The sequence below is a fragment of the Ambystoma mexicanum genome, chromosome 5p (assembly GCF_040938575.1).
Source record: "Ambystoma mexicanum isolate Mex_15411 chromosome 5p, UKY_AmexF1_1, whole genome shotgun sequence".
NCBI lineage: Eukaryota > Metazoa > Chordata > Amphibia > Caudata > Ambystomatidae > Ambystoma > Ambystoma mexicanum.
The window spans coordinates 781,263,656-781,289,571 of record NC_090930.1 but is presented as its reverse complement, the minus strand read 5'-3'; positions in this window follow the sequence as shown (position 1 = coordinate 781,289,571).

Below are 25,916 nucleotides of genomic sequence, written 5' to 3'. Positions count from 1 at the left end.
AACCTGAGAGACCGACTGTGAAAACTGCACAATGGAAAGGAAAAGGCGACAGGACACAGACGGCCCACTAACGCCAAACTCATGACAAACTCAAACGGAAGATACAGAAAAAGAAAGAGGGTAGGACAAAGTGAAAACAATGTGCATGGTGTAACACTCACCTGGTATCCACGGGGACGTCACTCAGCCTGTTCTGACCTCTTACGACCTCAAACCCCTCCCTGGAGGCTATTCGACTGGAGACTGGGCCTAAAACACAGGATTGGTAGAGTTTAACTCTCTATTGTTTCTGTGTGCTTGAACCCCTTCTTCCCCGGGGTCCAGCCCTTCACTTTGATCCATAGTTCACCTTGTTTTCTTGGATAGTGTGCTCTCCGTCCTGCTTTCAGCGCAGGGGCGCATTGATTGATGCAGACTCGTTGCTGCCTAATTACTTCACTGGCAAGAGTCCGACAGGTAAGTATAATGAGTCTTTTGAACAGTTCTCTAACTTCGTTCCTTTCCTTCCTTAAATGATGGCCGGTGTCCAGGGATGGCGGCGTGCTGCTGAGATGAGTAGCGCTGAAGGTGAGTGAGAGCGCGATGCGTAATGCACTCCTTTCGTATTTGCATTGAACTGAGTTCTTTTCCTGTCTTTTAGGTGCCGCGACATTTTCAGCGTGGATGCCGGTTATGAAGAACAAATGCGGTGGGTAAGCGCGATATGCGGCGCCTCTAGATGTTTCCACGCTAACCTGGAGTGTCTTTTCCCTCTTGCAGATGGATGAGAAGTTCCGGAGACAAAGTTCCCCCAGAGCGGTTGGGATTCAGGTAAGCGTTTGAAGCTCGTACAGTATTTAAAAATAAGCGAAGATTTGCAGAGTGCTTGCTAATGCCTTTTTTCTGTCCTTTTCCCTTTTCCTTAGGAAGCGGCGTGCTGGGATGGGAATGACACTGCCGAAGATGTCCGCAGAACAGAAGGAGCGATGAATGATGGGCAGAAGCGCTGCAAGGTAAGGCTGTTCCTAACGGTGTTCTTGTGCTTGTTCTGAGAGCAGAAGAAAGATGCAGGCCTACTGGAGACTGATCCGAACACGGTGAGTGTCACGCTGCAGGTGCAGAAAATGCAAAGCATGTTTCTCAGCCTGGGTGTGGCTTAAATACTCTCTGGGTATCCCAGGTGTCTCTTGGCTGAACCACACCCAAAAGACTAGACCGCACATGCAGTTCTGGGAACCGAAATATGTGGGGGCATCCATCTTGTCCCCATCAATGCACTACAAGTCCAATCCCCAATGTTATCCTATGGGAGTGAGTGAGTCTGGTGCCACAAGCGCCAAGTCTGACTCCAAGTGGGTCTTTGGAGGGATGGAGAGGCCCTTGAGGGCCATGGAGGTGATCGTGGCCTGGCTCCAGCCTGACATCTTGGAGGGCTGGGGACATGAGCGGCAGGAATCATGACAGCACTCCCCCCAATGGCCCTCTCAAGGTGGCTCTTCTGTATGGTCCTGGTTTGGTTGGATGGTTTTGATGAAATCGTCTAAGCAAGCGAGGTGCATGGATGTACTCACAAGGCTCCCATGTCCTGTCTTGTGGACCATACCCCTTCCAGTCTACTAAGTAGTATAATTTGGATCGGATGTACTTTGAATCTAGGATGTCCTTGGCTTCGAATTCTGGCTCCCCGGCGACTACTAATGGCTGCGGTTACGTTGCTACCCGGGTCCCAGGTTGAACAGGTTTAAGGAGAGACACATGGAACACAGGATGAATCTGCATGTTTGACGGCAAAGCTAGTCTGACCGCCACAGGATTTATCACAGAGTTGATGGTGAATGGACCCAGGTATCTTGGACGGAAAGTTCGGGCTCCTTTAATGGACACATGTTTAGACGCCAGCCAGATTTTGTCTCCCACTTGGTAGTTGGGGGCCTTTGCTCGGTGTTGATCAGCAAACTTCTTCTGGCGAATCTTAGCTTGAAGTAGGGGTTCAGCTGCCCTTTTAAAGGTTTGAAAAATGGTCGTGTGCAAGGTTTTGACTGTTGGCATTTCCAGGGTTGTAGGAATGTCCAACTCAGAAGTACCTGGGTGCCTGCCATACATGGTATAAAAGGGTGTCTGCCCAGTGCTGGTGTGTAGGGAATTATTATAAGCATATTGAGCTTAGGTCGAACCAGCTTCCTTCAGCTTGGTGTAACATGCAACGCAGATACTGCTCGAGCGTCTGATTTGTCCTCTCAGTTTGACCATTCGTTTGGGGATGGTGACTGGTGGATAGCCGGATGTCAATCTGGGCCATAGAGCAGCATTTTCTCCAGAAGTTAGATACGAATTGTGTACCTCCGTCTGAGACCAAAACTGAAGGAAACCCATGGAGCCGTACGATGCCTTCAAGAAATACCTTTGCCAGAGTGGAAGCATTTGGGAGCCCTTTAAGAGGAATGAAATGTGCCATTTTTGGAAATAGGTCCACGACCACAAGAATAGTGTTAAACCCTTGACTGGGTGGTAAGTCAGTAATAAAATCGAGGGACAATGTGTGCCAAGGTGCTGGTGGGATTTCCAATGGTTGTAATAGCCCAGCCGGTTTCTGCTTGGATGGCTTGTTTTGAGCACACACTCCACAAGATAGGATGAATTGGATAATGTCTTTACGCCACATGGGCCACCAATAATTTCGTTTTACCTTGGCTAGGGTTTTAGCGATTCTGGGGTGGCCCTCGATCAAGGAATCATGATAACTGGACATGACTTGTTCTCGTAGTTCTTGGTTTGGTAAGAATAAACAATTCCTGAAGTAGGGCAACTGATCTTTTATCATGTAATGTTCTCCTTGTGCACTCCACGCTTGTAATTGCTCCGGACTCATCAGGTTTTGGATTTCTTCATGTAATTCTTTCTGAGTTATGGTTGCTGTGATTCCTAGGAGCTTGTCACTCGGGATGATTGCTATTGGGTCAGGGGTCTGATACCCTTGCTCTTCCACCCCCATACGGGAAAGGACATCGGCCTTCCCGTTTTTCACCCCTGGTCGAAATTTAATCACGTAGTCATATTCAGCAAAAAAAAGAGCCCAACGTAGTTGTCGTGAGGATTGGGCCTTTGCCGTTTTTAGGTACTGGAGGTTCTGGTGGTCAGTTATTATGGTGATTGTGTGTCTGGCGCCCAAGTGGTAGTGCCGAAATGCCTTGAAGGCTGACTTAATGGCCAGGAGTTCTTTGTCTGTGATAGCATAATTGAGTTCAGGGGGTGTGAATTTACGTGACCAGAAGGCAACAGGGTGTAACTGGCCCATTTTGGGGTCCTTTTGTGAGAGGACGGCTCCCATAGCCATGCTTGAGGCATCCGTTTCCACCTGGTATGGGAGATCAGGGCGAGGGTGGCGTGAGATTGGAGCAGATGTGAATCTTGCTTTGAGTTCCTGGAAAGCATCCTCGGCTTCTGTTGTCCACTCGAACATTTTGTTGCTTTTCCTTAGTAATGACGTGATGGGATGCACGATTTGCGAAAATCCGGAGATGGACCGGCGGTAGAAGTTTGCAAAACCCAGCATACTTTGAACCCCCTTGAATGAATTTGGGAATGGCCAGTTCAGGATAGCATCTACCTTGTGTAAATCCATTCGGATTCCATTCAGGCTGAGAATAAAGCCCAGGAATTCCACCTCGGAGACGTGGAATGAGCACTTTTCAAGCTTGGCGTAGAGCTGGTGTTGACATAGTTTCTCCAATACAGATTGGACATGTTTAACGTGATCCTGCTTTGATGCGGAATATACTAGGATATCGTCGATGTACACTAGAGCACAGACATCAATCAATTCCCATAGGACATTGTTCATGAAGTATGGAAATGCAGCAGGCGCATTGCAAAGGCCAAAGGGCATTACTTGGTATTCGTACAAGCCGTATTTGGTGCGTAAAGCGGTTTTCCATTCGTCCCCCTGTTTTACGCGAACAAGGTGATATGCCCCCCTGAGGTCTAGTTTTGTGTAGATTTGGGCATCTTTGACTTGATCAAGCAATTCAGGAATCAGTGGCAGGGGGTAGGGATTTTTTACGGTAATCTGGTTCAGTGCGCGATAGTCGATGCACGTTCTCAAGTCCCCCTCCTTTTTCGGTCCTAGAGGACTGGCTGCTGGAGACTTCGGGGGACGGATTAACCCGTTGGCCAGGTATTGGTCAAGAAAGGCCTTTAGGTGCTGGTTTTCTGGTTCCGTGAGTGCGTAAATTCACCCACAAGGGATTTGTGCGCTGGGTATCAGGTCAATTTGGCAATCGTATGGTCTATGCAGTGACAGGGTATTAGCCCGTTCTTTCTGAAAGACATATTGAAAGTCCTGGTATTCACTTGGTAGGGTGCCGATTGCCACAGTCGCAAGTGTGGAGATTCTGGTGTCTGTTGGTTGTTTCTCTTGGCGATAACATGTGTGGGCGCAAGTCTCGGAAAAGGCCAATTCTTTTGCTCGCCAATAGATTCGAGGTTTGTGAGCTACCAACCATGGCATTCCCAAAATCAACCGGAACTGTGGTGCCTTGATGAGGTCGAAAACGATAGATTCTTGGTGTCCATCCTGGCACAGAATGGTTAAAGCTGCAGTGCATTCGGATAATGTGCCAGAAGCTATTTCCGTGCCGTCGACAGTGGTAACGGTGTCAGTAGTTGATTTAGGGTGTAACAGAAGCCCCATCTTTGCCACAAGATCCTGGTCGATGTAATTCCCAATGCCTCCACTGTCTATGTACGCTCTTACTACTTACATCCGAGATGGTTGTTGGTGAATGATCAAGACCACAGATAATGCAAAATGGGAGGTCTGTAGTTCATTCTTTCTTCGCTCAACAAGTGGACCCCTACACTTGCCGGGCTGGGGAGTTTTCCGATTCCTTGATGGTATCTTCCTTGTCCGTGGCCTCTACCATCCGCCTCGGTGGCTTCACAGGGCACTCTTTAAGGAAATTACCTGACCTTCCACAGTACAGACATAACTGCTGCTGTCTCCTTTTATCCCTTTCCGCTTTAGTCAAGGGGGATCTGACCCCACTGATTTGCATTGGTTCTTCTGAACCTTCCATTGTTTGGGCAGTATTGTCCTTTGAACGCACATACATAGGGCGAGGGTCCGGTCTGGTTCGATCTGCTCTTCGGTCCTGTAACCTATGATCCAGTTGAACAACAAGGTCAATGAATTCTGAGTAGTCTTTCGGGGGGTTCACTACTTGTGCGAGAACATCCTTGAGCTCCGCCCGCAACCACCTGATTAAATAATGTGGTTCTCTTCTCCACTGGCCATTCTGCTTCAACAACGAGTTTATTGAACGTGGCTATGTATGTTAATAGGTCTTGATTCCCTTGCGTAGGGACAGAAGTTTGTTGTCTAATGCCTGCCCATGAGTACGACGGGCGAACAGCTTTTCCATCTCCTGCTGAAAGCCCCTGAAGTCATGCAGCAAAGGATCGTCTTGGGCCACAAAGGGTACAGACCAGTCCGCGGCGCTACCACTCAGGTAGGATAGCACAAAATCGACCCGTGATTGGTCATTCGGAAAGGCCCCTGGCCTACAAAGGAAGTGCAGGCGGCACTGGTTCATGAACGTTGCAAACCTCTTGGGAACCCCCGTAAATCATTCAGGCGGGGCCAAGGGAACTGCCCCAGGAAGGGTTATCTGAACGGGATTGGCTGATGACGCTGGCATCGAGGGCACGCTTCCCAGCAATGGTGCATGCCCTGCTTGTGACTGGAGAAGTTGCCGGCTTAAATCATCAGTGCGTTCTTTGGCTACTATCAGCTCTCTCCTCAGGGTATTGGTCTCCTGCCTGGCTGCATGTACTTCGGAACATAGCTGCCCCAACATGTGGGCTAACTGGTCAGTTTCTGACGTTTCCATGATGCTCAGGTGGATTTTGGTGTGAGGCTTTGAGTTCTGTAACGCTCACCTGGTATCCACGGGGACGTCGCTCAGCCTGTTTTGTCCTCTCACGACCTCGAACCCTTCCCTGGGGGCTAATCGACTGGAGACTGGGCCTGAAACACAGGATTGGTAGAGTTTAACTCCCTATTGTCTCTGTGTGCTTGAACCCCTTCTTCCCCGGGGTCCAACCCTTCCCTTTGATCCACAGCTCACCTTGTTTTCTTGGATAGTGTGCTCTCCATCCTGCTTTCAGCACAGGGGTGCGTTGATTGATGCGGGCTCGTTGCTGCCTAGTTACTTCACTGGCAAGAGTCCGACAGGTAAGTATAATGAGTTTTTTTAACAGTTCTCTAACTTCGTTCCTTTCCTTCCTTAGATGATGGCCGTCGTCCGGGGATGGCGGCGTGCTGCTGAAATGAGTAGCACTGAAGGTGAGTGACAGCGCGATGTGCGATGCACTCCTTTCATATTTGCATTGAACTGAGTTCTTTTTCTGTGTCTTTTAGGTACTGCAACGTTTTCAGCGTGGATGCCGGTTATGAAGAACAAATGCGGTGGGTAAGTGCGGTATGCGGCGCCTCTAGATGTTTCCACGCTAACCTGGAGTGTCTTTTCCCTTTTGCAGATGGATGAGAAGTTCCGGAGACAGAGTTCCCCCAGAGCGGCTGGGATTCAGGTAAGCGTTTGAAGCTCGTACAGTATTTAAAAATAAGCGGAGATTTGCAGAATGCTTACTAATGCCTTTTTTTCTGTTCTTTTCCCTTTTCCTTAGGAAGCGGCGTGCCGGGATGGGAATGACACCGCGAAGATGTCTGCAGAACAGAAGGAGCGATGAATGATGGGCAGAAGCGCTGCAAGGTAAGGCTGTTCCTAACGTTGTTCTTGTTCTTGCAGGAGCTGAGCGCAGAAGAAAGATGCAGGCCTACTGGAGACCGATCCGAACACGGTGAGTGTCATGCTGCAGGTGCAGAAAACGCAAAGCATGTTTCTCAGCCTGGGTGTGGCTTAAATAGTCTCTGGGTATCCCAGGTGTCTCTGGGCTGAACCACACCCAAAAGACTAGACCGTACATGCAGTTCTGGGAACCGAAATATGTGGGGGCATCCATCTTGTCCCCATCAATGCACTACAAGTCCAATCCCCAGTTATCCTATGGGAGTGAGTGAGTCTGGTGCCACAAGCACCAAGTCTGACTCCAAGTGGTTCTTTGGAGGGATGGAGAGACCCTTGAGGGCCATGTAGGTGATCATGGCCTGGCTCCAGCCTGACATCTTGGAGGGCTGGGGACATGAGGGGCAGGAATCATGACACATGGGCAGGAGAAGATGATCAGGGAGAGATTGTACTTTGTTGGAGTGGGAGACATGGTGTGGCATACAAAGAGACATGGGGCTAATGGGTTACCTCAAAGCTTGACCAAACCTCTCGAGTCTCACAATGGCTGTGAATCGTCCAAGGCATACAGTTAGATTAAAGGCACACAATTACAGGAAGTAGGGCTTACATGGAAGGAGATGACACACATGTTTGTTCTAAGAATGACAATACGTTAGTATGTGCTAAATTATAAGATCGTGTTAAGATGCGTTTAGATAAATGTTAAGGAGAAATAGACATCCAATGTGTTTAAAATTGTTGTTTTACAAACAACTGAACTTTCAAGACGGGGTAGTTTAATGAAGGACCCAAATTAAATATATATTAAATAAACAGCTGAATGAAGTTGAGGCCCCCCCACTTAAACCTAAGCAGATAAATTCGAAGGGACCTATGTGGTGTTGCAATTATGTGAAATTGGTAGTCATAATGTTACAACATACTAGTATTCAAAGGCATTGTGTTTATAAAGTCGAAAATGGCATTACCATGATGTAAAAAGTTGGCGAGGCACAGAATCGACATTATGATATTCTGTGCACAGATAGAAAATCGTTCTGGCAAAAATGCCTTTATAAAAATGCATGTAAGCAAAATGTGTCTAAAACAAGAAGAAACTGAGTAGTGCTCAAAGTGTGTAATGATGAGATCATTTTAAAGTTGAGACGTTTGAGGGCACCATGCCTTCAGAAACTTGACTAATGGGCAGAAACCAGACTTTAAATTGGGCCTGGTCGAAACTCTGTATCTGAAGAATCCAGCTGCACAAATTATAATTGAACAGTGCACCAAAGAAGAGTCAGGAATGCATGCTAGAGTGTATTTCATTTTGAAAGTTTAGTCCAATTAAAATTAATTGCCCAATGAGCTAATGTTTAACAATGAAGTTGTCTAAGGCTGTGCATGAAAAGGTGGGGGCAGACGCTCCCTCACATTTTGCTATAAAATGAGCTCTGTGTATGGCTGGGGGGGTTGGTTGATTCAGGGAACTTGTCCACAGCAGATAGCTGTGCACTGTGTAGGCGGTGGCATGAAATAAACCCTTTTGAACTTAACATTCTCTGTGCTGATCCATTGAGTTATCCTTATTGAATCGTGTTGGAGTATGTGAATCCTGCACCCCAACCTCGCCATCCTTGACCTAACAATATACTTGATGGATGGCAAACTCGTGACTAAAACTTTTCGTAAACCAACAGAGGCCAACTCAACCCTATTTGCCACAAGCTGCCACCTGAAAACAGTGGTTAAGAATATACCGAAGGGGGAATTCATAAGAGCCCGTAGAAATTGCAGCAATGACAGTGAATTTGTTCAGGAATGCAATCTTTTGAAGCACAGATTCTGTCAAAGAGGCTACAATGAAAAATGCATAGATGTGGCACAAGCAAAAGCTGTCACGATGGACAGGAATGTAACTCTACAACCCAAGAATCACAAACGAATGGAGGAACAGAATAAAGTAAGCTTCATCACAACGTTCTCTCATGACAATTTTGAAATTTAGAAAAATACTCAACAAAAACTGGCATTTGCTTAAACTTGATGATCACCTCAAAGACCTCATTGATGACAAACCCAAACTCATTTTAAAAAAAGCAAGATCCTTGAAAAGCATGCTCAGTCCATCTCTACTCCCAAATCTGCCCACACCAAGACAAGAACTATGGCTACCTGGTTTACCTATCAGATTCAGGAAATGTGGATCATGCAGCATGTGCAAATTAGCGCACTCAAATACAGAGACCTTCACGGACTCGAGAGGAACAACTTTTTCAATCAAGGATACCATAAATTGCTGCAGCAAATATATTGTATATGCGATAATCTGCACATGTGCGCGCATATATATTGGCAGCACCATACGGGAACTAAGATATAGAATACGTGAACTTGTTTATGCCATGAGTAAAGTTGACTCCTTATTACCGCTTGCCCAACATTGGCAAACCAAGCATTAACAAGATGACAAAATGGATGTCAGGTTCATCGGACTCAGACAGGCTTCCCTGGGTGAGAGAGGTGGAGACAGGGAAACCCTCCTTCGCCAGTGTTTAGCCCGCATCATATGCAAATTCAGAGCGACAGAGTTTGGTCTGAACCGAGACCATGAGATGGCGCATTTTCTTTAAAGTTTTCATTTTTTGTCTATTCTGCTTACAAACATACGATATGCAGTATATAGTATGACAGGGATTTTATATTAACAAAGCGCATTATCGACATTCCTCTCACACCTTACCAAAGATATGTCTTATAAATCTGACATCTGTAGCTCAACAGGAATTTATGTATAATGACATACATTGATATCGGATAACACGTAGTATAGGTTCTGTGTACATTTCTCTGCCTGCTACTCTTATTTGGTACTAAAACACTCTGTAAATATATTGCAACCAATAAGCCCTTGAAAAACTACCAAAATATCACTTCACGGGTGTTTCTGTAACAACGTCATCGGTTAGGAGCCCAAAACATGGCGCTCGTTTGTCCCTTGACTGACTTCCTAGATGAGGCTCAATGGAAATAGTAGTAGGACTTTGGGTTACCATGACAACCTATGTAAACTGTGCCACTGCAGCGTTCTGCACAATCCAGACGGCAGCAGACTTCAGCGGACCAGGAGGTAGGCTTCAGCGCTATACTATCTTTCTATAAGATATAATTATATCATGTCACATTGGACGATTGCACCGTAATTCACTGTAGCGCTATCGCGCTTGGTTGCAATCCGACCCTGATTTTCTGCCGCTTCCCGGCACGCTCGCTCGTGTTTTACTCTAACTTCTCCACTGCTTTGTAAAATGATTTAATAAGTGCACGGCAACTTCCATGCACGCCCTCTCGTGCGTACTCTACGGTAATTTAAACCTATTTGTGTCAGACAAACTTGTTTTTCTGATAGGCACACATATATTTTTGGGGCATATTTGGTTTGAACAAATTACACTCCATAAACACACATTTTTTCTGTTTAAAAGCTATGGCTTTTTAAACCACTCATACCTATAATCTGTGATTTTTGATATGATTTCTCATAGGGGGATTTAACCCATGACTGTGTGTTTCACCTAATTGAAACCTTTTGACTTGAGATTTAGGTAAGGCCACCAAGGGCAAAAATCTTCAAAAATGTCAATCATTTAAGCAATTGTTTTTTACTTTTGATTATTATTTGCTAATAACACTTTTGTGTTTTTGTCATTTGTTTTTGTTTATTTTTTTTTTTCTCAATATGACTTACCTTTGACTTCCCTACCCTTCACCCATCCTTATTTCTCTGTGACCACACCACACCATGATTTTTATTTTTCCGGTATGGGTCGTTTTCAATTTGTTTTATCATGAAATATGATTGTAATGCATATCCATCTATTTTGCCAGATGTTCACTGTCTTTATGTTACTTATCAGCATTGCTACCAGCCCTGATTTGAAAAAGACACTGGTGTGTCGAAACACGTGTCATCCGTAAAGGGCATTATCAATTCAATATAATAAACCAACCTACCCGTCACAAATACCCAGTGTGGCGCTTTTTTGAAGTGTGGAGAAGTCCTTTCAACTATTGCTCCAAGGGGTCGGGGTCACTAGTGTCCCCTTTATTCTTGCTCCACACAACCTGCAACACCTTCTCGAATTGGAATAATAATCAGGCGCATGGTAACTTTGTAAGTTGGTACCAAACAAAAAAACCCCGGTAGTATGCATGAGTGTTCCCGCCAGTGGTCCTGATTGGACCACTGTGGAGTGTGTGTGTGGGCTAGTTCTGCCATTGGCTAGTGGGAGTTTAGACTCCTACCTGGCTTTTAGGATAATAAGAGGGCCCCTGCATGCAATTCTGAGAGATCCTGGAAGAACCTGAAGGAGCCAAGAATCCGTCCAGCTGAGAAGACCCGCAAAGAAACCTGTAACCTGTCTGAAGGAGGCCTGGCAACCAACTTCTGCTGCAGTCCTGGTGGAGCCCTGTCTGTCTCTCGATCTTCAGTAGGCCTGCGAAGGTGCTACGACCCCTGGATTGGAGGGACCATCCATTGCTGAAGCCTACTCGGTGCCCAGTGCAAAGACCACCTTCAGAAGGGCCCGGGAATCATTCTGTGGCTGACCAGCTTCGTTTTTGGGTTACCGGGTTATCTTCATTGCCGTTCTGAGTTTCCGTCTGAAACTTGGTACACCCTCAGCTGCCACTGCAACGACACCCTCTGCGAAATTCTAGCACCAAGGGGACCCGAGAAAGACCGGAAAGTCCGACCGCGGCTACTGAGTCCTGCTGCATCGCTGTGCGCGGCATGCACAGTCTGAAACCTGCTTTCTGACCCACCTCCAGTCCAGAGAAGGGGGCTGCATGGTTTGTTTCTGCATTTCTTCATCAAGAGTCCTTGCACCAGCAAAAGATCCTAACCGGAGAATCACTCGAACCTGCAATTTTTGAAAATCGAGGACCACAGAATTCAGCGGGAAAAGCAAGCCAGGACACTCTTCCTTTGTTCTGGAAAGTCTTGGGAATATTCGGCGTCAGGGGGTAAGTTATTGAGCTTTTAACATACCCCTACACTACCATTGTAAGTCAATGGACTTACAATACTCTTTATCTTAAACCTATTGACTTTGCCAATACTTGCCTTGGCAAGATTTCTAACTGTTGGGGGAATTTTGGACACTGTCTATCTTGAACCCTGGCTCTAAGAATCCATCACTGGACCCCAGAGACCCTATCTACATTTTCTCCTGCCTCCTGAGTGCTGTATCTTTGTATCCGGAACAATAGGGCACAAGGCCCCAGGCAATTTAGGGTTGGACAATATTAGTTAGGGGTAAATTATCTGTGGACCTTTTTGTGTTTAATACTCATCTATTCATTCCCTTGCAGGAGTATCTTGAGTTGTATTATGCACTTGAACCTGTGAATGTATATATGTATTTTAGTTTGATGGTATTGGTTGGTAAGCCTACATGTTTGTGTTCATTTTTCTTATGGTGTATTTGGCCATAATTAAATAACTGTATCTTTATACATCCTGTCTAAAGGTAATTTGTGACTCCCATAGTGTGACCTCATTGTTTACCCTTTACAATCTCACCCCTCTGAAGATCTTAGCCTAGATCTCCTGTCACTGCTACCTTAAACTGGTTTGGCTACAGCTCCCCAGAGTTGCCCCTGTCACAATATAGGTTGGCCTTCTATACATCTGTCCACCAGGCCAGAGTATAGGAAATCAGTCTTAACAACACCCAATAGTGAATAGCCCTAGGCAAAAGGACGCTGACAGTGACTCCCACTCAAAGCATGCTGCCTATCTGCAAACCAGTGAGGGGAGCTCTATGGATACGTGATTGGCCCTTGCTTCATCAGAGTTTAGCCGAGGTGACCAAAAGCCTGAGTTCTGCCCTACGAAGCCTTTGATGTGTGAATTTGTTCTTTGAGGAGAAGCGAAACATCCCGCTAAATCGGGCGAAAGTTTTGTCTTTGTTATCCTCACTCCCACACCTTTCATCACAAGAGGAGGGGGTGCTGATCCGCGTCTTGCTGATGGACACTTTTGTGTAGAGCTCTGTGAGCGAGCGAGATACCGGCTAGAATACGGCATGAAAATGAACAGGGCTTGACGCAGAACTGATCCTGAATGGCTGTGAATATGGCTGGCACAACCTGACAAAGTCTCAACCTGATTGCCCAAGTGAAACCTGAGATAGCTGCCCGTAACTAACAGGCCCGTGACGGGCGAGATGCATGGCCAAACTGTAGCCTCTGTGAAGGCCTCCAGAGGAGGGCCGGCCCAACAATTGCCTGTGTGTGTTGGAGGTGACGGTGGCATGAGTCATCCGTGGAGGCCGAGTGCGGATAGGAGGTGTTGCTCGTGATCTCTCCGCTTCCTGACAGACACTCAAGCGAAGACTTCTGGGGTCCCCGATCTGTCCCACTTGGTGGTGGAGGGAAGGGAACATCTGAACTGTGGACCCAGGAGCGTACTGCACCACAGAAAAGAGAGACGGCAGACGCTGGGATACTGACGCTGTCTGCGGCTCCAGCGAGTACACAGAGATTGTGGACACACTGGTGTCCGTGGGATGGTCGACAACAACCACACCAAGCACTGCGCAGAGCTTGCGGCCGACAGAGACCGGAGACCTCCCCCCTCTCACCGCCACAGTGGGGAGCAGGCAGAGAGGCTACACCTCTCCAGACACAAGACTTCCCCCCGGAATCTGGCACTTGCGGGTGCTACTGATAAGGGACTGCAGCCCTATTGGAGGCCACTAAACGAGGCTCTGGCTCGAGTTGGGGTGCGAGGCTGACACACGTTGCCTTGCTACAAATGGGCTTCACTGGTACGCTGCCCTGCAGCCCACATGGGAAGATATAAGCATGCTATCAATTTGCACACACGATCCAGGGGCGAGGCAGCACCCACAACATCCAAAAGACCTCGCCAAATACTGCAACCACAGTCTGGGCCTCATTACAAGATTGGCTCTCCGGTAATAACGTCACCGGTAAGGCAATATCGGCATCCATTACCGGGCCGTTGTATCATGACCCTAGATGCTGCTACTACCGGTATCGGCAAGGACCCGCTGTGGCTGTGCACCACTGCACCGGCATGCGGGCGCACGCGCAGATGGCGAACCCATAATACTGGCCTCCCGCAGCGAAGGGGACACCACGAGTTGCACGGACAAGTACATACCGGCATCGAGCTGCCAGTACGAAGGGCCACCATGATGCTGGCAATACCGGCATCGTGGACAACCCGTAAACAGCAAACTGCTGTGTAACCAAGTGCCACAGGTGCACACAATCAGCACAGGCGGAGGCAATGGAGTCAGGGCCAGCACAAAAGGAGCACACCCACACACCACACCCCCTTCTAAGCCAAAATGCTACCACTTGCACTTGCCATACTGGGGCTGGAGGACATGCCTGCACTGCTACTCCTTGAGCAGGCAGTACAACAGGAAACACAGAGGAGACGCAGGAGGAGAAGGAGGGTGAGACTGGCCCAGCAAATCCCGCCAGTGCAGGTAGTTGTTCCCCGCAGACAGCCATCAATTCCACATATAAGGGCCAATCCATTTGACTTAACCCCAGCACAGATCCACACCCTGTACCGGCTGGACAGGGACACCATCACCAACATAGTGGAATTAATACAGGATGACTTGGTCAGCCTGATCAACATCCACACAGCCATCACCCCTCTGCTGAAGGTGGCATCTGTGCTCCACTTCCTGGCCACAGGCACTTACCAACACACAGTGGGCCAAATGCATGGCATGCCACAATCATGCTTCTCTGTTGTGTTAAACCAAGTGCTGGATGCACTACGGAAGCAAGCAAGTGCCTACATATCCCTACCAAGGACACCACTGGAGGCAAATGCCACCAAAATAGCATTCCATGCACTGGCAGGCATGCCTAATGTAATTGGTGCCCTAAACTGCACCCATGAAGAGTTGGTAGTCCCAAATGCCGTGGAGGCGGTGTACCGCAATCGGAAGCTATACCACTCCATCAATGTGTAGATGGTGTGTGATGCCAGCCAGATAATAAAACATTGCTGTGCCAGGTACCCAGGATCCATGCATGATGCCATGGTGCTGCGGAACTCCTCACTACCCCGCTACATGGAAGGAGACGTCGTACGAAGTGGCTGGCTGTTGGGTGAGTCTGCCCCCTGGGCCATGGGAGGAGAGGGATGGGGGCTACAAGCATATGAAAGGGGAATGCCCCCTGGGCCATGGGAGGAGAGGGATGGGGGGCCACATGCATATGCAAGGGGAATGCCCCCTGGGCCATGGGAGGAGAGGGGTGGGGGGGCTACATGTATATGCAAGGGGAATGCTCCCTGGGCCATGGGAGGAGAGGGATGGAGGTATCTTGAGTCATCCGCCGACACACAGCCCTCACATGTGCATACAAAATGCCCCTAGCCAAGATGCATCTGGGGACCCTGGTGGTTTAAATGCCTAGGACCCTAGGTCATGTATGTCACCCAAGGCTCACTCCATGGATTGGCATGCACTGTACAGAGCTGACAGTCATGTGGATGTGGCTGCCGTTGACGAGATTGTGCATATGAACTTGAATGATGTACAGGCTGAGCACACATGGCAACTGAGCTTTATCCTTACACATACCTCCTTCTGCTCCCTTGTAGGTGATGCTGGATATCCTCTGAAGGCGTGGCTACTCACCCCTGTCAGGAATCCGCAGAACAGGCACGAGGAGGACTTCAATCGTGCACATACACGTACGCGTGTGGTCATTGAGCAGCCGTTTGGCCTTTTGAAGGCACGGTTTCGCTGCATGAGCAGGTCAGGAAGGGGCACTCATATACAGGCCTGAGAAGGTGAGCAAGATCATCACGGTATGTGCAATGCTGCATAGCATGTGCAGACAGCGGATCGTACCCCTGCCACCTGACGTGGAGCTGCCACCACCTGGTCAAGTAGTAGAAGAGGAAGGAGTAGATGTAGGACATAGGCCAGGACACGATACACGTGAGGGTCGCGCAGTGGGGCAATTGGTCGTAGACCAATCATTCTGATGTACTTGGATGCAGAGGGTGCCATGAAATTGGGAACTGTGGGCACTGGGTGTGTGGGTATATGGGCACAGTTCACTATGAAGCAATACATTGACAAACAACAAATCAGCAATGCCCACTCATGTAATGTTTGCTACTCAACAGGTGTATTAGTGAGATTTTTTGTACAACATAATTCAACAATCCATGCCCCCAACACCCCTCCACCTCCCCCCCATGCTACCCCCACGCCCTCCAACACCCCCAGTACTACACACTACACCCACCACCACCCTCCCCCTAACAGCCAAAGTCAACAATGGCACAACATGTGTCTGGATGTATTCCGAAAGAGATTCTGCAGGGTGGCCCTGCTACTGTGGGGCCCCCTTCGGAGGTGGGGGTTGGATATCTGAGCGCCGTGCACTTCGCAGGGACCTGCGCACGGGGCTGGTCTGCCTGGAACTAGCTGGTGTGGTCGATGCGGATGAGCCAGATGGTTGTGAGCCCAAAGCCGGGGTTTGCCGCTACTCCATGCTGTCAGCAATCCTGGTGAGGATCTGACCCAAGGCATTGAAGCCATTGCGCACTTTCCCTGCACTTGAGTTGATGGCCTGGATTACGGCCACAGTGCTCTCCTGGATGATACAGCGTGTTGTCTCCCCTTCAGCAAGGTGCTGCTGGACTAGCCTTGCATCGCCTCCTACCGGGCCTCCATCCTGAACAGACGTCCTTCAAGGTCCCGTATGGCTGTGTGGGTCGTGGTTGGTGGGTGATGTGGTGGCATTGCATGCATTATGGGGCTGTGCATTGCCGGAGACCACTCACCATGGCTGCCCTGGTCGGATGAGTCCCGCCGAGGTGTGTCCTGTGGGGTGACCTGCGGGCTTGGTGTTCGAACTACAGGCTCTGAGTGGACAAGTCCTGCATTGCCCTCATCGTCAGGGTCAGCTTCCTCGTCACCACTATGCTGTGCCGATGCAGCCATCTCCGCAATTGTGCTGGCAGCAGCAGACTGTGTGCCATCTTCCATGCCAGTTGTGTCCTCAGCCTGTGTCGATAGTGTGTCCAGGGGTGCAGGGGCAGGTGTCTGCTCGTCCTGTGTGGGTGTCTGTGTGGCTGGTATGGCACTCGTTGTTGTCCCGCGTGCCGCTCGGCCCATCCTGGGTCCACTTGAAGTTGATGGTCCTGTGCCATCACCTTGCCTCCTTGCCCTTTTGGCTGCTGTTGTGCATTGTGCACTCCCATGTGCTTCATCACTGTCTGCATCCGTACCTGTGGGGAACAGAGAGTGGCAGGGCATCAGTGATGGTGGTGCTTGCATCATGCATGCATTAGTCTTTGAGCAGGTGGCGCCATGTGATCAGTTGCATGCCTAGCTTTGTAGCGGACTGTGTACATGCAAGGTTGAAGGGTGCATTTTGGAATCGTACAGGTGTTCACATGTACACCATGGTGGCTGCTGTTGGGCCTTTATGTGTGTTGGCAGTGTCGTCCTGTGTGACACATGTAGGTCATCTGTGTATTGGGTGTGTATTCGTGTATGGGCGCAGCATGCAGCATGCATTGGCATGGGATAGTGGTGGGCCCAGCATGTGTATATGGATATGTGTAGGTGTGCATGATGTTCCATGTATTGGCTGGCGTTGCTGTCACATTTGGAGGACAATGAAGTTGATTAAACTAAATTTGGCAAGGGGGGGACGGCTAGGTTCAGCGCAAGGACCTATTGGGCTTTAGTGTAGTGAAAAGCGCTGAAGGTGAGTGCGGGGGGCGGGACTTGCCAAGTCTTCCACCAGGTAAGTAGGACAAAACACAGGTTTTGCAAACACACTGCGCACAAACACTAGTTAAGACCACGTTGGTATAGTAGTTTTAATCAACACTAGGGTAGCCTGACACGTGTTTCGAGCACTTGCTCTTCCACTGAGGCTGCAGTGAGGTATGAATCATTTGCGAACCATAAGTATGGTAAGTGATTGAAGAAAAAGTCTCACAGGCTCCACTGTCACTTGCAGTTGCAACAACAAATATTGAAGCGTTTCCGCGTTGAGACAGAGTCTCTGCTGTAATTCCAAACTGGAGCCAGGCTCCACTTCGGAATTGTAAAACAACAAATATTGAAGCGTTTCCGCGTTGAGACAGCGTCTCAGGCTCCAGTTAGGAATTACAGCGGAGACACTGTCTCAATGTGGAAACGCTTCAATATTTGTTGTTGCAACTGCAAGTGACAGTGGAGCCCGTGAGACTTATTCTTCAATCACTTACCATACTTATGGTTCGCAACTGATTCATACCTCACTGCAGCCTCAGTGGAAGAGCAAGTGCTCGAAACACGTGTCAGGCTACCCTAGTGTTGATTAAAACTACTATACCAACGTGGTCTTAACTAGTGCTTGTGCGCAATAAAGTTGATTAGTTGTCGTGTGTTTGTAGGGACACTCACCTTCATCTGCTGATGTTGGCACGCCAAACTCAGCTCCACCGACTCATTCTGTTGACTCCACATCTATGACTGAGCTGCATGTCTCCTCCCATCTGGCCGCTAGGCTCTCCCCCACTCAAACTGGAGGCAAGTCCCCCTCAGACTGGTGACCAGGCCCTAACATGAAACCCGAGAAGAATAATTTGTGCATCCAGGTATATCGCTTTAACTCTCTGACTCCCACTGCATGAGGTGGAAGGAACAAATTGTTCTGTTGCCCTACACTGCGAATGTACTTTAAGACCATAACCCAAAGTCCTGGGAGAGGCTGAGGCAGTGACACAGGGTTGTCTTTTAGACTTCCCACCGACTCCATTTATGAGGCTGACTACAGTCCCCCAGAAAAGGGTAAAGTTGCCATTAACCTTATCTAGTCATTTAACCACAGATCCAGTACACCCCATCTTACATGGAGTACTGGAAAGGGTTACTCCATATCCCTTTTTATCTGTACCTCCTAGAGCATTGTTTCGCTCTTTTAACATTTAGACTTGGCTGGTGGCAGTGGTATCTACCCTAACTTTTCTACCGCGATTATATTATGTAAACGTGGTATTGTTTTAGGCTATTATATTAGCCTCAAACTTAAACCCGCTTGACCAAATACTTTTTCTTTTGGCTGTGGTCGGGTTTATTCGCCATTTCTTTTTGTTAAAGTCCTTCTTGTGTTTTACTTTGTGCGGCAAACCAGGTTTGCCTCCATTGTTCACTGTCTTTTGGCGGGCTTCTGCCAAGAAGCCCTCCTCCAGGCGCCTGGGTGTCTATGTTGGCTGAATGTGAGGAAGGGGTGTAGTCACCCCCTGCACAGGGTATCCTAGGAAACCCAGGTCGCACTTTGCCATGATTGGCTGAGGTGGTTGTCCGGGCTGGACAACCCCCCTGCTGTGTGATTGACAGCCAGACTGTGTGAATGGGGGTTTTTCGCATAAAAGGCAGGTCTTTTGGGCTAGAAGTCAGAGAGTTGCCACTGGAACTACAAGGAACCGAAGAGAAGCGGAGAAGAAGATGGCTGCTGCAACCACCCCGTCCCGGTGAAGCCCTGCTGCAGTCCTGAGCTATCAACCCTTCGACGACCACACAAGATCCAGTCCGGAGTCTTCTTCCCTTGAGCCTGGTGGGGATAACCAGCTCATCTTCCACAGCCAGAGGATCCTCTTCTTGGTCGAAATCACTTCACACTTCTGTAGTGGTCCGGATAGCCATCGGAAGAGCCTCTCCTGTTTTTAAGGAGCACACTTTTATTCACTGTCGCTGCTGCCGGCTTCATCCCTGTGTGGTGCAGACCCCTCCAGATGTCCTCCTTCGCACTGAAGCTCCAGGAACCGTGGGTCAGCAGGCAACCAACAGGAACAACTGCCGTGGCACCAGCTTCTTCATTGAATAAGGTACTGTGTTCTGCTTGAGGAATTAGGGTGAATCCCTTTTCTTCGCCTCCAAGGCTTGCCCTTGTTTTCCCTCCTTCTTATAACTTTTGCTTCCTCTGTTGACAATATCTAAGTACTCCTTGCAACGTTGAATCTTGAACTGTCCGATTGTGTGATACTCGACAACAGGAATCAGGTTCCACTTGACACTGGCTCCGGCCTATTGACTCTTGAATTCCGTCAAATAGTGTTCTCTGATTCTGTCTGCCCTGACAAAAGTATTGCCTATGATTTTTGGCCCCAACTCTCTCTGGTTAACTCAGGTGCTAAGTGTGTTTTTGCCCAGGTAACATTTCTTGCCGCGGATACGCGTTTCTTTAGTAAGACCGAACTGTCATTACTGTCAAAAAGTGATCGGAAGTGTATTCCCGGTAATGTCTTTTGTTTCACAACACTGGTCAGTTAAAACATAGGGTACTTATCTTGAGTTGGAGTGTACCAAAGTGAATTGGTTGGTTGTAGTGTATTTTACGTGTGATTTTGAATTAATGGAAGTGTTGTGTTAATGAAAAATGGTTTAAAAATAAGTGTACTTATATTTTTCTACCTGAAACCTTGAGTCAGTGTTTGCTTGAGTCACAGTAATTGTAGTCCCTTTGTGTAATCTCTGCTACTGCTCATATGCTCTTGAGATAAGCCTGGCTGCTCCGCTACTGCTACCACTTTAACATACTAGCACAGGCTTGTACCAAAGGTAAAACTTGTATTGCCACCTGTGGTCTTAATTGTGTGTAGTGGTCCCTAAGGGCACTGCACAGGATTCTGCCTAACATCATGCAACAAGGGTTTGTATCCATAAATGACAAGCTGGATGTCATTAATATCAACATATCCACGATTAGAGCAGAACTGGAAAAAGCTGCACAAAGCATCACTGAGACAGAAACACGTATTGGCACTGCGGAGTATGCCATTGAGGCTCTGCAGAGTACGGTGACAACTATGGCGAAAGACCTAGGCACCATCAAAATGAAGTGTGAGGATCTAGAGGCGAGATCATGGTGGAACAACGTCCATATCTTAGGGTGCCGGAAGACGCCCTGAAAGGACCCATGGAAATTGCTCTAGAGGAACTACCAAGAGAACTTCTAGGAAACCCTGGTTGATCTCCAATGTTTGTGGTGGAATGTGCATACCGGTCGCTGGCAGCAAAAACCAAGCCGGGTACGTTCCCGCGCCCAATTATTGCATGACTGATGAACTACAGAGACAGGGACATGGTTCTTAAGGCCACCTGACAGAAACAAGATTTGAGGATAGGCTCCGGTGAGATTCGTATTTTCCCAGATTACACCCTGGCGGTACAGCAAGAAAGGCGCACATTTATCAGTTTCAAGAGGTTATTGAGAGAACGCAAAATACCTTATGCTATGCTGTACTCTGCTAGGCTACGACTGTAGTTCATGAACAAAACTTATTTGTTCATGTTCCCGGAAGAAGCAGCATCCTTTGTGGAAGCTAATATCCCCCTCCCAGAGAAGCAGGTGTCTGGTGAGGAGTAGCAGGCAGACAGGAGGCTGTATAATATATATGTATAGGCACTAATCAAAGCATGTGCTCCAGACCTGAAATGAAAACCCAATAATTATATTCATGTTTAAAATACACGCCTTGACCGGTGGGTATGTAATGTGGACAGAAAGCTTTGTAGCACAATTGTGAAAATACCTAAAATGGGAACGGAGGTTTACCTTGTAAGTCACAGTCAAATTCATAATGTGTGCTGGTAACGTTAGTTCTGTTAACCATAGTGGTTTCAGCCCGGTTAACTGTAGAGGAGGTCCCAGACATGGCCTGCACCCCTGCCCCCCATTTCGAGGTACCAGGAACATACTCGCCAAAATACGTGACGTACGAGGAGCAAGTGAACCAACAGAGAGCTATACTGGGCTTATGCCCGGTGCCCATCAGAAGAGCAATACCGGCTGAAATGCCCATACCCAGACAGCCATGGGCTGCACAGTACCCTCTCAGACAACCGTACGAGCAGCTGACACGAAATGAAGACTACTTACAGACTGCCCCCGAAGAGACCCACAGAGCCTTAATGGAAGGCAAATGGTGACGACATAAGAGCCAAGACGTAATGTACAGATAACCATAAAACAACGAGCAAAAGATGATACACAAAGGTGAAATGTAAAGAATAATGATGTGATAAACGTATAAGAAGATACAACGTTGCAGCACAAAGAACGTAACCAGGATCGAATTGTGCAACTGTCTGAATGCATGTAAATAGGCTCGGAACGCAAGAAGCTAAGTAAACAGTACTGCTTGCAATGCTAAGTAGAAGCTTAGAGTGGCAATGCCTGGGAATTCGAGGTCAACCTAAGGAAGGGAGGAGAGCAGCAACCTGGGAGAATCAAAACGTCAGAGCATACCAGCCAGCAGTGAAGGTCGAGATAAGGAGGCCCAAGGCAGGTGGCAAGTCTGAGTAAGAATCAAATACACGAAAAGAAGGAAAATGAAGCAGATTCAAGGTGAACAGACACGTGACCGGAGAAGGGCAAAGAGGTACCAATGTCTGATGTCACCCAGAACCCAGGATGCCATAATTTTTCCTGATAAGAAGCTATAGTTTCGAGGCCATCCTCAGCCAACTAACTGACACATAAACCTAAAGGTACTGATTGATGGAAGGGAGGCAGAGTGAATCTTGGGGCACTCCGCATCTGGGTGTCCATTCTGCATGCTGCTAATTAAAGTGGAGATTTATGCCTAGGGGTGTAACCCACCCAATCACAATGGACCAAATAATCTAGGGTCCTATAGCTTGGAGAACCAATAAGATGTCGTAGTTGTAGTGACATCTATCACAAGTGATGTAGTGGGATGGGCGTAGACGCCCACCCGATAAGAGTTATCCAATCTGCATGCTTTGTTACCATATACTGATAAAGCACCTATACTTAAGTTACCTTTCCGACCAATAGAATTGCATGACAAATTTATGAGCTTTGCACGTCAAATGATGATTAATTTTGCCCACAAAATTTGCTGTCTGAATGAAGAATTTGGGAGTTGAAGCGAGACAGGCAATTGCGACTCTGTTGATTACCATTTGTTTCCCCGTTTTTTGTACTTGTCATTAAACGGACTTCCCTTTGCCAAACTATTGACTTGTCCTTATTGGATGGTGTCTGAGTAAGAGAATCCTGCACCCCAACCTCCTCAAGGTGCAGCTATCTTGTCTTACAGGTACTAGAAGGTGAGCTCTGACCTATGGGCCCCTCAGAGGACGCTCCGCCCTCCTGTACATAATGATTTCACAATGAATAGCCGGGAATCTTGCCGCCGCGGTCGCAGTTGCCCCCAATGTGAGTGCACAGCATTGCTAACAGTTGGAGGGAGGGTGGAGGGGATATGGAAATGGGGCAAAACATAGTAGAAGTTTGCAGTACTTTGAGGGATGGGGAGAGGTAACTGGGGAGAGTTGGGGTGAAAAAGTTATGAAAAAGCACAGAGCAAACACAACATGTAATTACCATAGTGGAAGACTGCACAGAGTTATGAAAACTGGTCGAAAACATGTGAGAGATAATGGCTAAGCTGGAATGTGAGTCGCCTGGGGATACCCATGAAGATGCGCAAGGTGATGGCATATGCAAGCAGACAAAGGGCCCAGATACTGTTTTTTTCAAGAAACACATTTATTAGAACATCAGGTGCACAAGATAGCCTCCGGGTGGGGAAAGCAGCACTATTACACCTCCTATTTGACCAGAGCACAGTGGTTATGATTCTGATGCAGAGATCGCTTCCATTCACCCATTACGCAACCCAAAGTGATGCCTGTGGCAGATATGTGATTGTACACGGGAAGCTGGGTAGTGCTGAAGTACTATTAATCAATATACATGGCCCAAACATAGATGATTCAGAGTTCTATGAGGAAGTCGTTCAGAATGTGCCAAATACCCGACTGCACTAGTAACATGTGGCAGGGGCTTTAACACTATATTGGACATAGACCTAGATCGCACGTATACCACATTCAGAACCTTAATGAATGCAGCACGCACAATTCACACATACAGTGCAGACCTGGGCTTGAGGGACACTTGGCGTACATAACATGGACGTCAGAGGGCCTACACTTTTTACTCATCAGCCCATAACACGCACTCCAGGATAGAACTTTGGTTAACTTCTCAGAGGGTGCTGGGCTGGGCGACCGAGACCAAGATACTTCTCAGAACGTTGTCGGATCACTCCCTTATAACACTATTATTGGATATCCCTGAGGGCGTCCCCCAGCGAGCACAATGGCGATTCAAGATTGTGTCCCTGTGGGACTCAGAGTTGAGGACAAGTATGGCACAACATATCGCTGATTTCTTCGAGAATAACGAAAAATCAGTAGCTCATCAGCCTGTTCTATGGCAGACATTTAAAGTTTACATGCGGGGAGTCGCGATCTGAGGTCGGGATGCTTTGTGATATTAGAAGGGAACTTAAGAGGAGAGAGGAATCCCTAGGGAAACTTCAGATGGAGTATGCGAGAAGCCGTCAACGCATATCAGCATGGTCATTAAAACGCAGCTAGATGAATACCGGGAGGCAGCAGACAGGGAATTACGCTATTTTGATAGACCAGCAGCCGCACGCAGATATGGGCAGCAGGATAGACACGGCAACGAGAGGGGCAAAACGAACATCCCATGCATTAATAGACAAGATGGAGTAGTGGTTAATAAGGCAGAGAGGTCTGTGAGGTGTTTCACAGCTTATATGGGAATCTATACTCACCCCAAAGCGAGGCCACAGACAGTGAAATCGATTAAATATCTGGCTAACATACCCACGATGCTGATGTCAACGGACACCTGCAATGCACTGGAAACACCAATAACACTGAACGAGATAAAAGAAGCAATTAAAAGTATGCCAGGGGGAAGGCCCCGGGCATCGATAGGCTTGGCGTGGAATTGGATAAGGAATTTGCAGACACAATGGCTCCTCACCTGTTAGCGATGTGGTCTGAAGCACTAGAATCTGGCATTCTGCCAGACACAACGTAGGAGGTGGTAATCACTTTATTATTAAAGCAAGGGAAGCCACCAGAGGACTGCGGGTCATATTGACCTCTCTTCCTCATCAACACCGATGCTAAGATATTTGCAAAGATATTAGCCTCCAGACTTGCTCCGCTAATGCCCTATATGAGGACCAAGCGGGATTCGTACAAGGGAGGTCGACAGCGTCAAATATACAGAGATGCTACAATATCCTGGCGAGGATACCACAAGATACTGAGGGGGGTTGCAATATCCCTATATATGCAAAAAGCATTTGATACTGTATACTGGCCCTTCCTGTTCGGGGTATTACATAACTATGGGTTTGGGCCTACTTTATCCAGTGGATACAAATCTTGTACACCCAGCCATACACTATGGTGTGTGTAAATGGAGTGCTATCCTCGCTACTGAAACTTGCGAATGGCACCAGACAAGGCTGCCCACTATCACCCTTGCTATTTGCACTGGTGATAGAACCCCTTGCAGAACTAAGGAGAGCACGCCATGCATGTGCCGGGATCACCATAGCCGGGCGGGTTGAGTTAATAACACTATATGCAGATGACATTATGCTATGTGTCAGGAACCCGGGGAAATATCTGCAGAGGATATTAACAGCAGTCCAGGAGTTTGGGAAGTATTCAGTGCTCCGTTTGAACACCAGCAAATCTGAAATATTCCCGTTAACGGACAGGACGGGTGAACCTAGTAATCTGATTGGACTCCGGTGGTCGCCCCAACAGGTGAATTATTTAGGCATAGAAATAGCGTGTTCAGCAAAAATGACAAGTTCCCCTTATTATGAAGCACTGACTACTGCGTTCTGCACTAAACTCGAACGCTGGACCCAACTCCCTATCTCACTCATGGGTCGAGTGGCACGGGTGAAAATAATCATTCTCCCCAAGTTGTTTTATCTTTTCAGCACAATACCACTGTGGCCAGTAAGATACTTTTTCATGAAAGTAACCGGTGCATGCTCCACATTCGTGTAGAAAGGCCAAGTAAGGGCCAGCTGGAAGCGCCTCACAATGCTATACGAGCAGGGGGGGGGGTTGGCAGCTCCAGATTTTTAATTGTACTTTCTGGCAGCACAAGGATTACTATGTGATACACTGGGAAGAGGGCAGGCAGCACACATCCTACATAGAGCTGGAAAGGCAGGGGATGGATAAGGCTTCCCTA